Source organism: Neodiprion lecontei, chromosome 6, assembly GCF_021901455.1.
Source record: "Neodiprion lecontei isolate iyNeoLeco1 chromosome 6, iyNeoLeco1.1, whole genome shotgun sequence".
Lineage (NCBI taxonomy): Eukaryota > Metazoa > Arthropoda > Insecta > Hymenoptera > Diprionidae > Neodiprion > Neodiprion lecontei.
The window spans coordinates 14447639-14461236 of record NC_060265.1 but is presented as its reverse complement, the minus strand read 5'-3'; positions in this window follow the sequence as shown (position 1 = coordinate 14461236).

Below are 13598 nucleotides of genomic sequence, written 5' to 3'. Positions count from 1 at the left end.
TGATCATTTATAGTCACTTGTGCCAAGATTTGAGTGACACTTTGAATACTGGAAGGACCGATACCGGAAAGAATGACTACAAAGTTCTGACGTTTTCCTGAAAATTTTTTAGCAATGCTTTCTTTAATCAGAGAGCATTCAGCACCGGAATCAAAACAAAATGAAAACTTCTCACCGGAATGTAGTAACTCGCCAAAAGTCGGTTGAATAGAACACGAATTAACACGACGCTCCATTTGACCTTGAGCAAGGGTATTTTGTCCAGATCCAGAAGACTTCTTGCAGCTTGTAGAAACATGTCCAACTTCTCCACATTTGAAGCACGTCACAGAAGATTTCACAGCGGTGGAGGGTATTTTCTTTGAAAGATTTCCAAAGTTGTCCGGGATGGTGCTCAATGAACGACTTCGACACTCCGATATTTTGTGTCCAAATTTTCCACAGTGAAAGCATTTTAATGAAGATACATAAGTTCTCAATCGTTTGGAATCGAACGATGAGCCCTCTCTGGCTTGAGAAAAAGGAAAAGCTCTTTTTCGGTAATCAACTGCCATAAGTTCTTGTTGTAACTTCGTTCGAGAACTTATTTCCGTAGTAAGAGCCAAACGTTTTAAACGTGGATCCAACTGAGCCACATGAGAAAGAACAATCGAAACAGCAATTTCTTCGGAATTCATCAGTTGTAGTCGTGGAACAAGAACACTTAAAACTCGACTTGAATATGCAGCGATATTTTCATCTCCATTTGGCTGTCCAGAATATAACGAAAGTAACGTCGCCGCGGGAGTTTCAATAATTTCATATCGCGCGAGAAAAATGTTTTTAAATTGTTCCCAAGTCATTCCGTTAAAGCTGATTTGAGGAAACCAAGATGCAGCTGATCCTTTCATAGCTTTACTCAACGCATTTACTAACTTGCTCCCTTGAAGTTCCTGTTCTTGCATACACAAGCTAGCTGTCGAGCACCAAGCTTGTGCATTGATATTTTGCTCATCCGGATTGAATAACGGAAAAGTAACTTCATGATGAGAATCAGCAGTTGGACTTTGCATTTTTCGAATTAACTCCATCATATTTTTATTTTGATTCTCAAACAAAATTTGCCAACGATCTTCCGAAGTATCAGAATTGCGTTGAGGAGTCTCGGACGGTAATTCTGAAATGGATGGTTCCGCGTCCCTTCGGTATCCCACTTCTGATGTCGGAGAATGGCCAGATATCACTCGTGAACTTTGTGTCTTGCGTGTGGGACGCATGTTGAACCACCTTTTTATTCTTTTACAAGATAAAAACGGAACTTAACTTATTGAACAAAGCTTTTTAAAAATTCAACGTTTATAACAAGATCCAAATTGCTCGATGTTTATTCTGTTATTGATCTTTGCCGTAGTTTCTCTGGAGACCGAATAGAAGAAAGCGGTGATAATCCTCCTCGTTATTCATTTCATTATCCTTGACATATATATATATTTATATGTATATATACATATTATGATTTCAAATTAACTTCCAAAAAAATTAAAATAATATCCATGGAAAGAATGCCATTTAATGTGCTTTCTGTATTGTCATGTGGAACATTTATACAATGGATTAGAACTTATGGAAAAGTTGAGAGAAATTACACAGATGAATGAATAAGTGATTATTTAATTTCATATTCCTAATTTTGAAAAATTGATCATCCATTAATTTAGGAAAAACAATTTATCTAATTTTTTTTTTTTATCAATAAATTATTTAATTCAATCACCTCCGTTTATATTCAATTATAATCATGTATGATTTACATACATATTTATAAATTATGAATAACATCAGTTTCATTGAATTGGAGGATGATGAATAAATTTATTATCTATTTTTTATTTTGATATATATATATATATATATATATATATCATTTCATATATATATATATGTATATATATTTTATATATATATATATATATATATATATATATACATATATATCAAAATAAGAAATGGATAATAAATTTATTCATCAAAATATATATATATATATATATGTATATTTTGTAACGTGGCAGTTCGGTTAGGCCTGCCCGTTACGAGAGACTCCCTGAACCCTGGGCGAGATCCCGGAATCAGGGTTTAGAAAATCGAGTCGCGAAATAATCTTAGAGAGCGCCAGAACTGGAGTCACGCACCCGAGCTTCGACAGGGACGAAATAGCGCATTGCGACCAAGATATTACAGGCTTTTGTTTTATTTTATTTTTTTTTGAGTTCACCGGCTACCCTCCAGCGACCAACTCCGACGCCGAACAGCTTTCGAGACAAGGCGAAACCGCGGAGATCTCGCGGGAAGGACACTGAGGCTGCGGAGGGGGAGGCAACGCAGATCCCTGCAGCGCGGGAATCCAAGGCGGACGCGATTCCCGCTGGCGGCCGGCGCGCCGCAGCCTTCCCGCTCACCCCGCCTACGCCCAACCAAGGCAACCGCGAGATACCAGCTAGCGACGAGGGAGCACTACCCCGCCCAACCCCAGGACTACGTAGAGCTGCGCGGGAGACGACATCGCGATCTAGCCTTAAGTTCCGCGCCGCGTAGCGACGACAGGTGCGCGGCAAGTTGTGCAATCCCCAAAATCGATGACCGATCGATTGTTGCGCATTCTTAGGGTGATGACGTCACGAAAGATTAGCGTGACGAGATCGGCGTTGCGACCATCCGATATCACTCTAGTTCGGGCGTTTAACGAGTACGAGTGAACATAGCGATCGTGCGTTTTTTTTTGGTTGTGAAAAATTTGAGGAAATAGAGTGATCGCGAGGAGAATGGCCGCAAGAGACCACGAGGGAGTTGGCCCTTTTGTCGCGTGCATGTGGAGCGGTAAGCGCTGTTAACCTTCTTGCGAGAGAATCTCGAGAGATCATATTAGTAAAGGCTTGCCGAGGACGGATAGTGACTGTACTCGAGATTCTTTAGCCGATACATTTGCTTGGTGACCGTAGCCTGAATGGCGCGTAAGGAAGTAGCGTTAATTTCGGGGGATCGAGGAGATCGAGTCGAGTCACGGGTTGAGCCGAGACATTATTGCCTCGAGTTTGAGTGTAACTGAAATCCGTTACACGGGGTCATTTTACTTCATCCGATACAGCCCCCGTTCTCGTGTAGGTCGCGAGCAGTCTCACGGGGAGCATTCGAATTCGCGACCGCGTCCCGCCGTCGCAGAGAAAGTGGAGCTCGGGTGCGCGCTGCTAAAAATATTCATTCCTAGAGGACGGTCGCGGGTGCCGCGACAAGCCTCGTTTCAGTTTAGTTTTTTTCCTTTATTTGCATAATCCGTTAGTATTGAGTTGGCGATTAGCGCCGTTCTGTAGAGGACGATCGCGAGCAGCGCGTCGCGTCCGATTTTGCTTTTGGGTTCTTTTTGTGTGTAAATTAGGGGTCACGAGTAGTATAGTGACTAGCGCACGTAGGCCGTAGAGGTCTTCGGGATCCCTTCCGATTTTTTTTTCTTTTTTTTTATTGATTATTTTGTTTGCTCGTTCTTTTTTTTTGTGAGCTAAGCGTTTGCGTTTGGGATCGCGAGGACAAGCTTCCGCAGTATTGTTATTATTTTTATTTTTTTATGTATTATCGCTATTTCGAAATATATTGTTCAATTTTCTTGCTGCTTTGTGAAATAACTTGTCGGCGTACGTGTGGCGTATCTCTCTCTATCCAAAAATTACCCCTTCCCTCTCCGCAGTACTGAGCTACCGAGCATATGGTCGCGGTATATCGTATTACCGATTTCGAGGCGTGTTGACCACGCCAGGCGCCTAACAAATTTCGCGGTATTATTGCAGGTTCAGGGAACATCGTGGACGCCAAATTATTGTGCACGCGGTAAGTTCTCGGTCATTTTCTCCGAGTGACCGAGGAGCGGGAAAAGTCCACGTCACAATATATATATATATATATACAGGGTGTCCCTAAATTGCCTCCCACGGACTAGCCAGCATAATACCTCGTTAAAATCCAACCGAGAATTTCTTTTCCGGAAGCTCGTCCGACGCATAGTTTTTGAATTATAAGCGATGGCGCTAGGCCAATCAGAGTGCACCATTTCATCTAGATTTGCCGCCACGGAAATTGCTGTTTTTTTCGTCTGGGTGAATTATTATTATTCGCTTACGAATTAAATATCGGCACCTCCCCTCTCTCGCTGCTGTATTCCTTATTCTTGAGGATGCGCTTCTGTTTACACACACAAGTGTGCGCCCATGGATGTGCGGCCGGCAGCAAGTGCCGCGGCAACAATACCGAGGTCAGCGCCCGATAAGGGGTACAACAGGGAGAGAGGGGAGGTGCCGATATTCAATTCGTAAACGAATAATAATAATTCACCCAGACGAACAAAACAGCAATTTCCGTGGCGGCAAATCTAGATGAAATGGTGCACTCTGATTGGCCTAGCGCTATCGCTTATAATTCAAAAACTATGCGTCGGACGAGCTTCCGGAAAAAAAATTCTCGGTTGGATTTTAACAAGGTATCATGCTGGCTAGTCCGTGGGAGGCAATTTAGGGACACCCTGTATTTATATATATATATATGTATACTATAATTTTTGATTAAATTTTAATAGAAGAAAAATTGAAAAAGAAAAAAAATATTCTGCGTTATTCAAATTTTCAAAAATAAAAATGAAAATCTTTAAAAAAATGCCATTCAATGTGCCTCATGTATTGTGATTTGGAACATCTATACAATAAAAGAAAACTTATTGAAAAGTTTGAAGAAAACATACAGATAGATGAATAATTAATTATTTAATTTCATATTTCCAATTTTCGAAAATGAATTATCCATTCATTTAAGAAAAATAATTCATTTCATTGAATTATTATTTTTCATTATTGAATTATTCAATTTAATTACCTTCATTCATATTTAGTTATAATCATGTATAATTTATATATATATATTCATGAATTATCATTGAAATAATTTTTATTGAACGGGAGGATAGTAGTACAGCAAGGCCGGTTCTACACGCAGATTCCGGTTACCGACACTTACCGACCGAGCCGCTCAGCGCAGCCCACCGAGGCGCTCCGCGCAGCTCAGACTCAAGCCCCTTTCCGCTTCGCGTAGCCCAGACTCAAACCGTTTTTCGCGATGACGTCACAGTCTGCCGTACCGAAGGTCAAAACCGTGCAACCTTACCGACAGTTGTATCGGTCGAAGGTCAAAATCCGGCGATGACGTCACAGTCTGCCGTACCAAAGGTCTGTAGTGCTCGCCTGCCGACGGTAGAGGGCGCAACGAGGGGCGAGAACTTTTTTACCGTCCGCATTCTTTTCCCACGATATGACTGCTGATGTGTAACATTAACCACTCCGAATTCCTTTCCCACGGTAGGACTGCTGATGTGTAATATCAACCACCCCACATTCCTTTCCCACCTTATCAGCCCCGTGACATTCCAAAATTAGTAGTTCCGAGAATTGTTTGTCCCAAATTCAACGTCGCACCGAAATCCTTTGATCGCGTGCCGCTGACCGTCAAGTCAAGACTTGTCGAACGCATTGTTTTGTCTGAAATCCTTTGACCGCATGCCGCTCACCGTCGAAACTCGTCGTACGATTCCGAAAATTGTTTTTCATTTACTCGGATGTCGGTTTGATATCCAAGGTCGACCGATAGCCGCGGTACATTCGAAGCCATGGATCTGCGGTGTTGGGTTACTATCGCTCTTGAAATGCCAAAAGGTGCGCGCGCATCCGTACAGCTGCCCTATAAAAAGGACGCTCATCACAGCAAACGATCATTACGTCACAACCTGTCAAGTATACGTGAGGAAAAAGCTCAAGATGGAATCCGCGAAGTGTTTGAGATTGTTCGATATTATGGAATCGGCGTTCAAGATTTTATCGGAAAAATCGTCACCGGCAAAGATTGCAAAATGGATTCGATTCGGAACCCAAAATATCAGGCTTTTGAATAAAATCTTACGCAACATTGCCTCAACGATCGGGGAGAAGACAAGAATTTTGACTGCAATTGGAATTCTGAAATCGTTGACAGTCAAATTTCAACAATTGCAAAAAGTGGGTGACGGATTACGAAGCCGACGAAGAAGCGATCGAGTACGGTCGGAGGATTTGGAATTAGCTTTCGAGAGGAGAATTCGAACTGGATCCATCGTCAATTTGAAGCATAAAGATGTAGAGAGATTTCTAGAAGACGCAAAGGTACTAGCTGTGACGAGGCTGAAAAACGCTCTGAAGAAAGACAGGAGCTTGAAAGCCAACGTTATCCTGGCTTGTAAAGTTGAACTTAGAAAAGATGATCGCACGGTGGAAGAGATCAAATTTTTTAATACGAGAAATAAAATCATCCTCCAGACAACGGATATCAACGAATGGTTCATCGAAAACGCGACGGAGCGTTTGTTAAAAAAGGTGGAAGATTTCCAGGAAAAGGATTCAGGCTGGTCGCTGACTGGAATAATCAATTTGACTGTGAATATCAACAAGTACGTGCCACTACGAGGCGGTGTATTCACATACACCCCGTTACCTAAGCATATCAGTGATAAGAAGGCTGTAGTAAACATCAGAAACAACGACTCTTACTGCTTTCTTTGGTCGGTCACCGCAGCTCTGTTCCCAGCCGACAACAACCATCCTAACGCGACTAGCTCGTACCCACATTTCAGCTCAGTGCTACGGTATGATGGGATAAAGTTTCCTATGTCTCTAGACAAAAACACCATTTCAAAATTTGAGAAGCTTAACGACCTTTCAATTAACGTTTATGGTATAGACCAAGGTGATCGGAAAAAAAGTGAAATAGTACCGATTCACCTGAGTCAGAATGAGTCTGATAAACCTGTAATTCATCTTTTGGCGTTAGAAACTGAAATCACTGGCGGTGACGATGATGATGTCGATATGGAAAATTATGAAAAAAATAGAATCTTTCATTTTACTTGTATTCGAAATCTGTCTCGATTAACAAGTTCTCAAATTTCCAAACGCTCACATCAGACGTGGTTGTGCAATAGGCGTCTGTCTCATTTTAATTTCGAAAGATGTTTGTTGAAGCACCGAGCTGATTGCATGAAATTAAACAAAACCAAAGTTATTCTACCTACAGATGAGGAAAAAATACTCAAATTCAAAAATTTCAAGCACAAAGAAACCGTTCCATTCTGCATTCACGCGGATCTCGAATGTTTACTGCAACCCACACATGAAAGTTTTGGGGAAAATAGAACAATGTATCAGAAGCATCTTCCGTATAGTATAGCTTACTATCTACATTGTACGTTTGACGATTCGATTTCAAAATTCAAAATTAATCGTGAAGAGACTTGCGTTCAATGGTTTGTGAACGAGTTAGCGTAATTGGAACATTCGTTAGAGGGATACTACAAGACTGTTGTACCGATGGAACCACTAAATTTCAATCAAATCAACGAATTTCACTCAACAACAGTGTGTCACATTTGTGAAAAACCGTTTACACTCGCAGACGTGAAACATCGTGATCACTGCCATTTCACGGGAAAGTACCGTGGTGCTGCTCACCGAGGTTGCAATCTAAATTACCAAAATTCGCACATTATCCCAGTGATATTCCACAATCTGTCGGGTTACGATTTATATTTTCTGATCAAAGCACTGGCCACATCGTTCGAGCGCAGAATTGAGCTTCTACCCGTAAACAAAGAAAAGTACATTTCTTTTACAAAATATGTCGAGGGGAGAGATATAAAGTTTAGATTCGTAGATTCGTACCGTTTCATGCCCAGTAGTCTTGAGAAATTAGCAACGTATCTCGGTGATGATCAGAAATCAATCACACGAAAATTTTATCATAGCTCAGATAAATTTCAGTTATTGACCAGAAAAGGAGTGTTCCCGTACGAATACATAGACAGTTGGGAGAAGCTCGAGGACACACGGCTACCATCCAAACAACAATTTTACTCAAAATTGAATGATCGGGATATATCAGACGACGACTATGCACATGCATGTAAAGTTTGGCAAACTTTTAACGTTCAAACTTTGAAAGAGTATTCGGACTTGTATTTACGGACGGACGTGTTTTTACTAGCCGACGTTTTTCAAAACTTTCGACAGAGCTGTTGGACGACGTACAAACTGGACCCGTTACATTACTACACAGCGCCCGGTCTGTCGTTTGATGCAATGTTAAAATGTACAGGCATCGAACTCGAGCTTCTCACCGACATAGACATGGTTATGTTTATCGAGAAGGGTATTCGAGGTGGTGTGTCACAGTGTTCGAACAGATACGCAAAGGCCAACAATAGATATATGGAAGAGGAATTCGATCCTGAGGTCGAAGAATCTTATCTCATGTACTTTGACGTTAATAATTTGTACGGTGCTGCTATGAGCTTTGCTCTGCCATACAATTCCTTCGAATGATTATCAGACTTCGGACAATGCGGCGTTCTTACCATCTCAGACGATGCGGAGTTTGGTTACATACTGGAGGTGGATTTGGAATATCCTGAGGAACTGCATGAAATTCATAAGGATTTACCACTGTGTCCGGAGCACTACATACCTCCGATCTCGAATAGTAAGCAACCGAAATTGACGCCCACGCTACTTTCCAAGAAAAACTACGTTGTTCACTATAGGGTTTTGAAACAATGCTCACAATTAGGCTTAAAATTACTCAAAATACCCAGAGTTCTCAAATTCAGACAAACCCCGTGGCTCAAAAAATACATAGATTTGAATACCGATTTGCGCAAAAAATCTCACAACAAATTCGAGAAAAATTTCTACAAACTGATGAACAACGCAGTTTTTGGCAAAACAATGGAAAATGTTAGGAAGTATAGAGATGTCAGACTGATCACGAAATGGGATGGAAGATACGGTGCTAGAGCTACCATAGCCAAACCCAATTTTCACAGCTGCACCGTTTTCGGCAAAGATATAATTATCGTTGAAATGAGTAAGACGAAAGTCAAGTTGAATAAACCATTGTATGCAGGTTTCTCCATCATGGATCTGGCTCAAACATACATCTACGATTTTCATTACAATTACAATAAGCAGAAATTCGGCAACCGAGCAAAATTAATGTACACGGATACCGACAGTTTGATTTACAATTTTACCGTCCCCGACATATACGAACACATGAAGGAGGACTTGCACAAATTCGATACGTCTGATTATCCACTTGACAACGTTTACGGAATACCTCGAGCAAACAAAAAAGTTCTCGGCTTGATGAAAGATGAAAATCATGGAAAAATAATGCTGGAATTTGTACGATTAAGAGCTAAACTGTACGCATTCCGAGTCTTGGTAGATGAGAAAGACAATAAACGTGCCAAAGGTGTCAAAGGATCAGCGTTAAGAAAAATAACTTTCAACGATTATTGTGAATGTATTTTGAACCGTGAAAATCTATCCTCAAATCAGCATTTGATATTGAGTCGAAGGCACGAGGTATACACCGTAGAACAGCAGAAAGTAGCACTGAGCTGGAATGACGACAAGCGGATCGTGTTTCAAAATACAACCGACACGCTTCCGTGGGGCTACAAGCCTACACCTTAGCTTTGTAATTTATAAGTGTACCATGATGTATAAAATATTATTATGTAGGATAGTGAATAAGAACGCTTCGAAATATAAGAAATTGTACAACGATGCATGTGTCTGTCGATTGTCTAAAAAATAAAGACGCATACTTGTTGTGTGTCGGATACAAAATAAAGAGGGACATACGTTTTTACAAAAAAAATCCATTTATTCAAATGTTACACATCCGATTCGTTTATCCAACTGTTGTGTGTATTGTCAAAACCTTACCATTAAACGTATATTTTTCTTCCACGCTTCTTGAGCACCTTCTCCACCAGATAGATATCCGGATGCTTAACCTTAAGTAGCTCTTGTTCGTAGAAACCTTCAGCGATGGGTTGATCTCGGTAGTCTTTGAGCTTGTACGTCACAGGATGAGTATTTTCCACTCGACTTATCGTGAATATTTCAGTCGTCCAATTGGGAGTGTAACCTTTCTCGAAGATATTTTTGAATTTGCTGATTCGAACTTTGTTGCTGGATTTGAATTTTGCCGATACGGTAGGTATCGCTCGAAGCCCTCCGTACGCCTGACGTAATAATAGCCTCTCGTTTGCAACGGTGACATCCGACGGTTTCATTCTTATGGTTCGATGTTTGGTGTTGTTGTAAGCCGAAACCAAATCGGATAAGATATCGAACCACTTGAAGCTTCCTTGCATGCTGAACCGTGTCCACATTTTACCTTTCAGCGTGCAATTGAAACGTTCACAGATCGAAGCCTTCAAATTACTGTACGTGGAGTAAATTTGAAGTTGATTCCGTAGCGTGTCATAAGCGATTCGAATTTTGAGTCGTGAAATTCCGTTCCTCTGTCGACGAGTAAATTTTTCGGTACCCGTCCTTGGACAAGCACAGATTCCATTGCCTTCGTAACATCATCTCCAGACCTGCTCTTTATCGGTACAGCCCATGCATACTTTGAAAAGATATCAATGACTGTGAGCATGTACTTGTAACCTTTGTTTTGTCCAGCGTGCGACGTCATATCAACAAGATCCGCCTGCCAGGTCTCGTCGATGCCGCGCACGTCTACACGTCGACGCGGGTAATTCCGGCGTGCAGGTTTATGCAGTTCCGTCATCAGTGCTTGCTTTTTCTCGTTCATATTCCAACGCTATTAGTCTGGTGTCCAATTTGGAAATGATTTCCGCGTTTCGAATCGACAAGTCTCTGTCTTTTTTTAAGTCTGTGTAGAAGGTATCCAAGGCTTTCTTCGTGGTGATCTCCAAAGCTTTGATCATTTGATCGAGGTTGTCGTTTTGTTTTTGCAGGACGTTAAATTTTCGTCTCGAGGTTTTTGAAGTTACAGCATTGTTCGGCTCTGCGGGATCTGCGACATTGCACAGTCTCTTGTTCCGTATATCGTAATGCCCGTCCGCTGTTATTTGAAACCCAACACCCGGAGGACCGCGAGCGCTCGTGGTCGTGTTTTTATCTAGCTGACGTCCAAACACGTCGACGCTCATCTCAGTAATGAATGCAAAAATGACGGGAGCTGCTTAATGAATGATTCCTGCTTCGCGTAGCTCTTCGATAATGGAGATCATCTCGTTATTGTGACTCGGATTTCCCGCTGTCTGAGATGCCAGGAGTAAACGAAGACGCTCTACTAACTCGTTTGGATCATCCCAGAAGACGTATTCCGTTTCAACACCTTGTCGAGTGATCATAGCTTGCGGATGTAGACCTTTACCCTTTCGGCGAGGTGATGGGGAATAATCCATTAATTCGGCAATGACATTTCTAAATTTGTAACTGTTATCGTTTCGAACAGCCCCATCGGATGAGTAATACTTCTTATGCGCGTTCGTTGGAAGGATTATGTTTTTAAAATTTTCCCGATCTCCGGCGCTCACAGAAGAACCGTCAGGCTTCTTTTTGAACAAAAGTTCCAGCAAACCCTTCGTTTCCGGGTAACGCGTGTCGCCAATACGAACGTAGTCACTCTCAAAAGATATCAACGAATCACCAATCATTAGTCCGTTTGAGAGGTTGCTCACACCGTACACGTTGTCCAATTCGCCTTTTGTCTTCGCATCTCTCATCAGTGCAAAATACTTGTCCTCGATTTTCTCGACCGGTGTTTCTACGATCGTTTCATTCCCCGCCGAAGCAAAGGAATCGTCCATTTCCGAGACAGTTTCATTTTTCGTTTCATTTTTCATCTGCTTTATTTATTCTTTAATTTCTTCCACGTCTTGTTTGACAGGTTTGGTATCTTTTGTAACATTCACCAGTTCTTGCAACGGAGTCACTACTGGTTTGAAAACGTCACTCAATTTCTGAGTCGTAGATTCCCTGCCTGACTTGAGCAATCTGTGTTTTCGACGAATCGCAGCACTTGCTTGAGCGATCTGATGTAGGACATCTTTTTGCTTGGAAATTTCAGAGCTCTGCATGTAGACGCAACTGAGTCTGCAACGCTACTGCGTCTCTCGCTCGAAAACGCTAGATCTTATTCCTTCTCCAGGCTAACAAAAGAATCGAATCCCCACCTGTATCGTCCTTCGTTGAGCTCACTGTCTTTGTCGATCACCAGAAACCCATATTTGTCACCGTTTCAGCATGCCGCACGCAAGTCTTTAAACTCTGTGTAAGACATATCAGTGTTTACGTGGTCGTTGTATACGTGTCTCAGATTCATATCGTCTTGTTTGAATAACACGAGTAAGTTTACGTTGTCGCGCACGAGATGTTTGGGAATACGCGCGTACGTCTGACAGAGATAGAAACAGTCAACGTCGTGATGTCTACCCATGCAAAAGTAGGCTCTAATATTGTCCTGCTTCTCGCACGCTACATCGTCAAATATGATTATTGAGTTGGGCCGTGGTTCTTCCGGTGAAATCACTTGCTCACGCTCGGTAAACGCAGAATACTCCGTATTCTCAACATGGTCCAGCAATTGCTTTAACAATTGGTATTTAGGTTGGTTGAGAGATTTCGAGTAGATGTAGATATTTTCAAATCTGAGTCCGTTGGGATGGGTTATAAGTGTGAGCAACGCATTAGTTTTACCACAATTCGACGGTCCACAGAATGTCGCACGTACACTATTCGGGAGAAATTCATCGTGCCGTTTGTGCCTTTTGACATTTCGCTCCGAAAGTTTGTCAAAATTCATCACGGGAAGCTTGGTAGGTTGTTTCTCAAACCGCATCTCGGACATGACTAATCGGATTTGCTATAAATGCCCCGTTTCAAAGCACTTTTCTTTAGTCAATGCACGAACATGATCGCGTACAGAGGTAAACGAAGCAGCAGCAGGCGGCAACATCGTGGCAAGAGTCTAATGAATAAAATCATCAACAAACTTCCGATCGAGTTGCATGTTCCCGGTTACCAGTACTGCGGTCCTGGTACGAAGTTGACGGAAAGACTCGCGAGAGGCGATTCCGGTATCAATCCTCTCGATGCAGCGTGTAAGAAACACGATATGGCGTATTCGAAAAATCGTGAGAACCTTGAGGTTAGAAACGAGGATGATAGGGTGTTGCCTGAGAAAGCTTGGAAACGGGTTCTCGCAAGGGACGCAAATTTGGGTGAGAAGGCAGCCGCTTGGGCAATAGCTAATACAATGAAAGTAAAATTAAGACTCGGAATGGAAATTCGACAGTCAAAAAATGTGACCTTGAGAAAAATTATAAATGCTGCAAAACGTTCTATGGTTCCAAGCAACGATGCAAAAGTAGCTATCGAATCTGCGCTTAAGGGAGCTGAGAACGCCGTTAAAAAAGCGGGTAGTAAATGTGAAGTGCGAACACCTCGCGTCCTACCGGTACCTTTGAAAGTCGGTGGTTTTCTACCGTTTCTGATTCCTATTTTCGCCGGTCTCAGCGCTGCGGGTGCGTTAGCCGGTGGTGCGGCAGGTATAGCAAAAGCTGTGAACGATGCGAGCGCGGCTAAATGAGAATTGGAGCAAAGCAAACGACACAACAAAACTATGGAAGCTATCGCGTTGGGCAAAGGGCTTCATATGAAACCATACAAAAC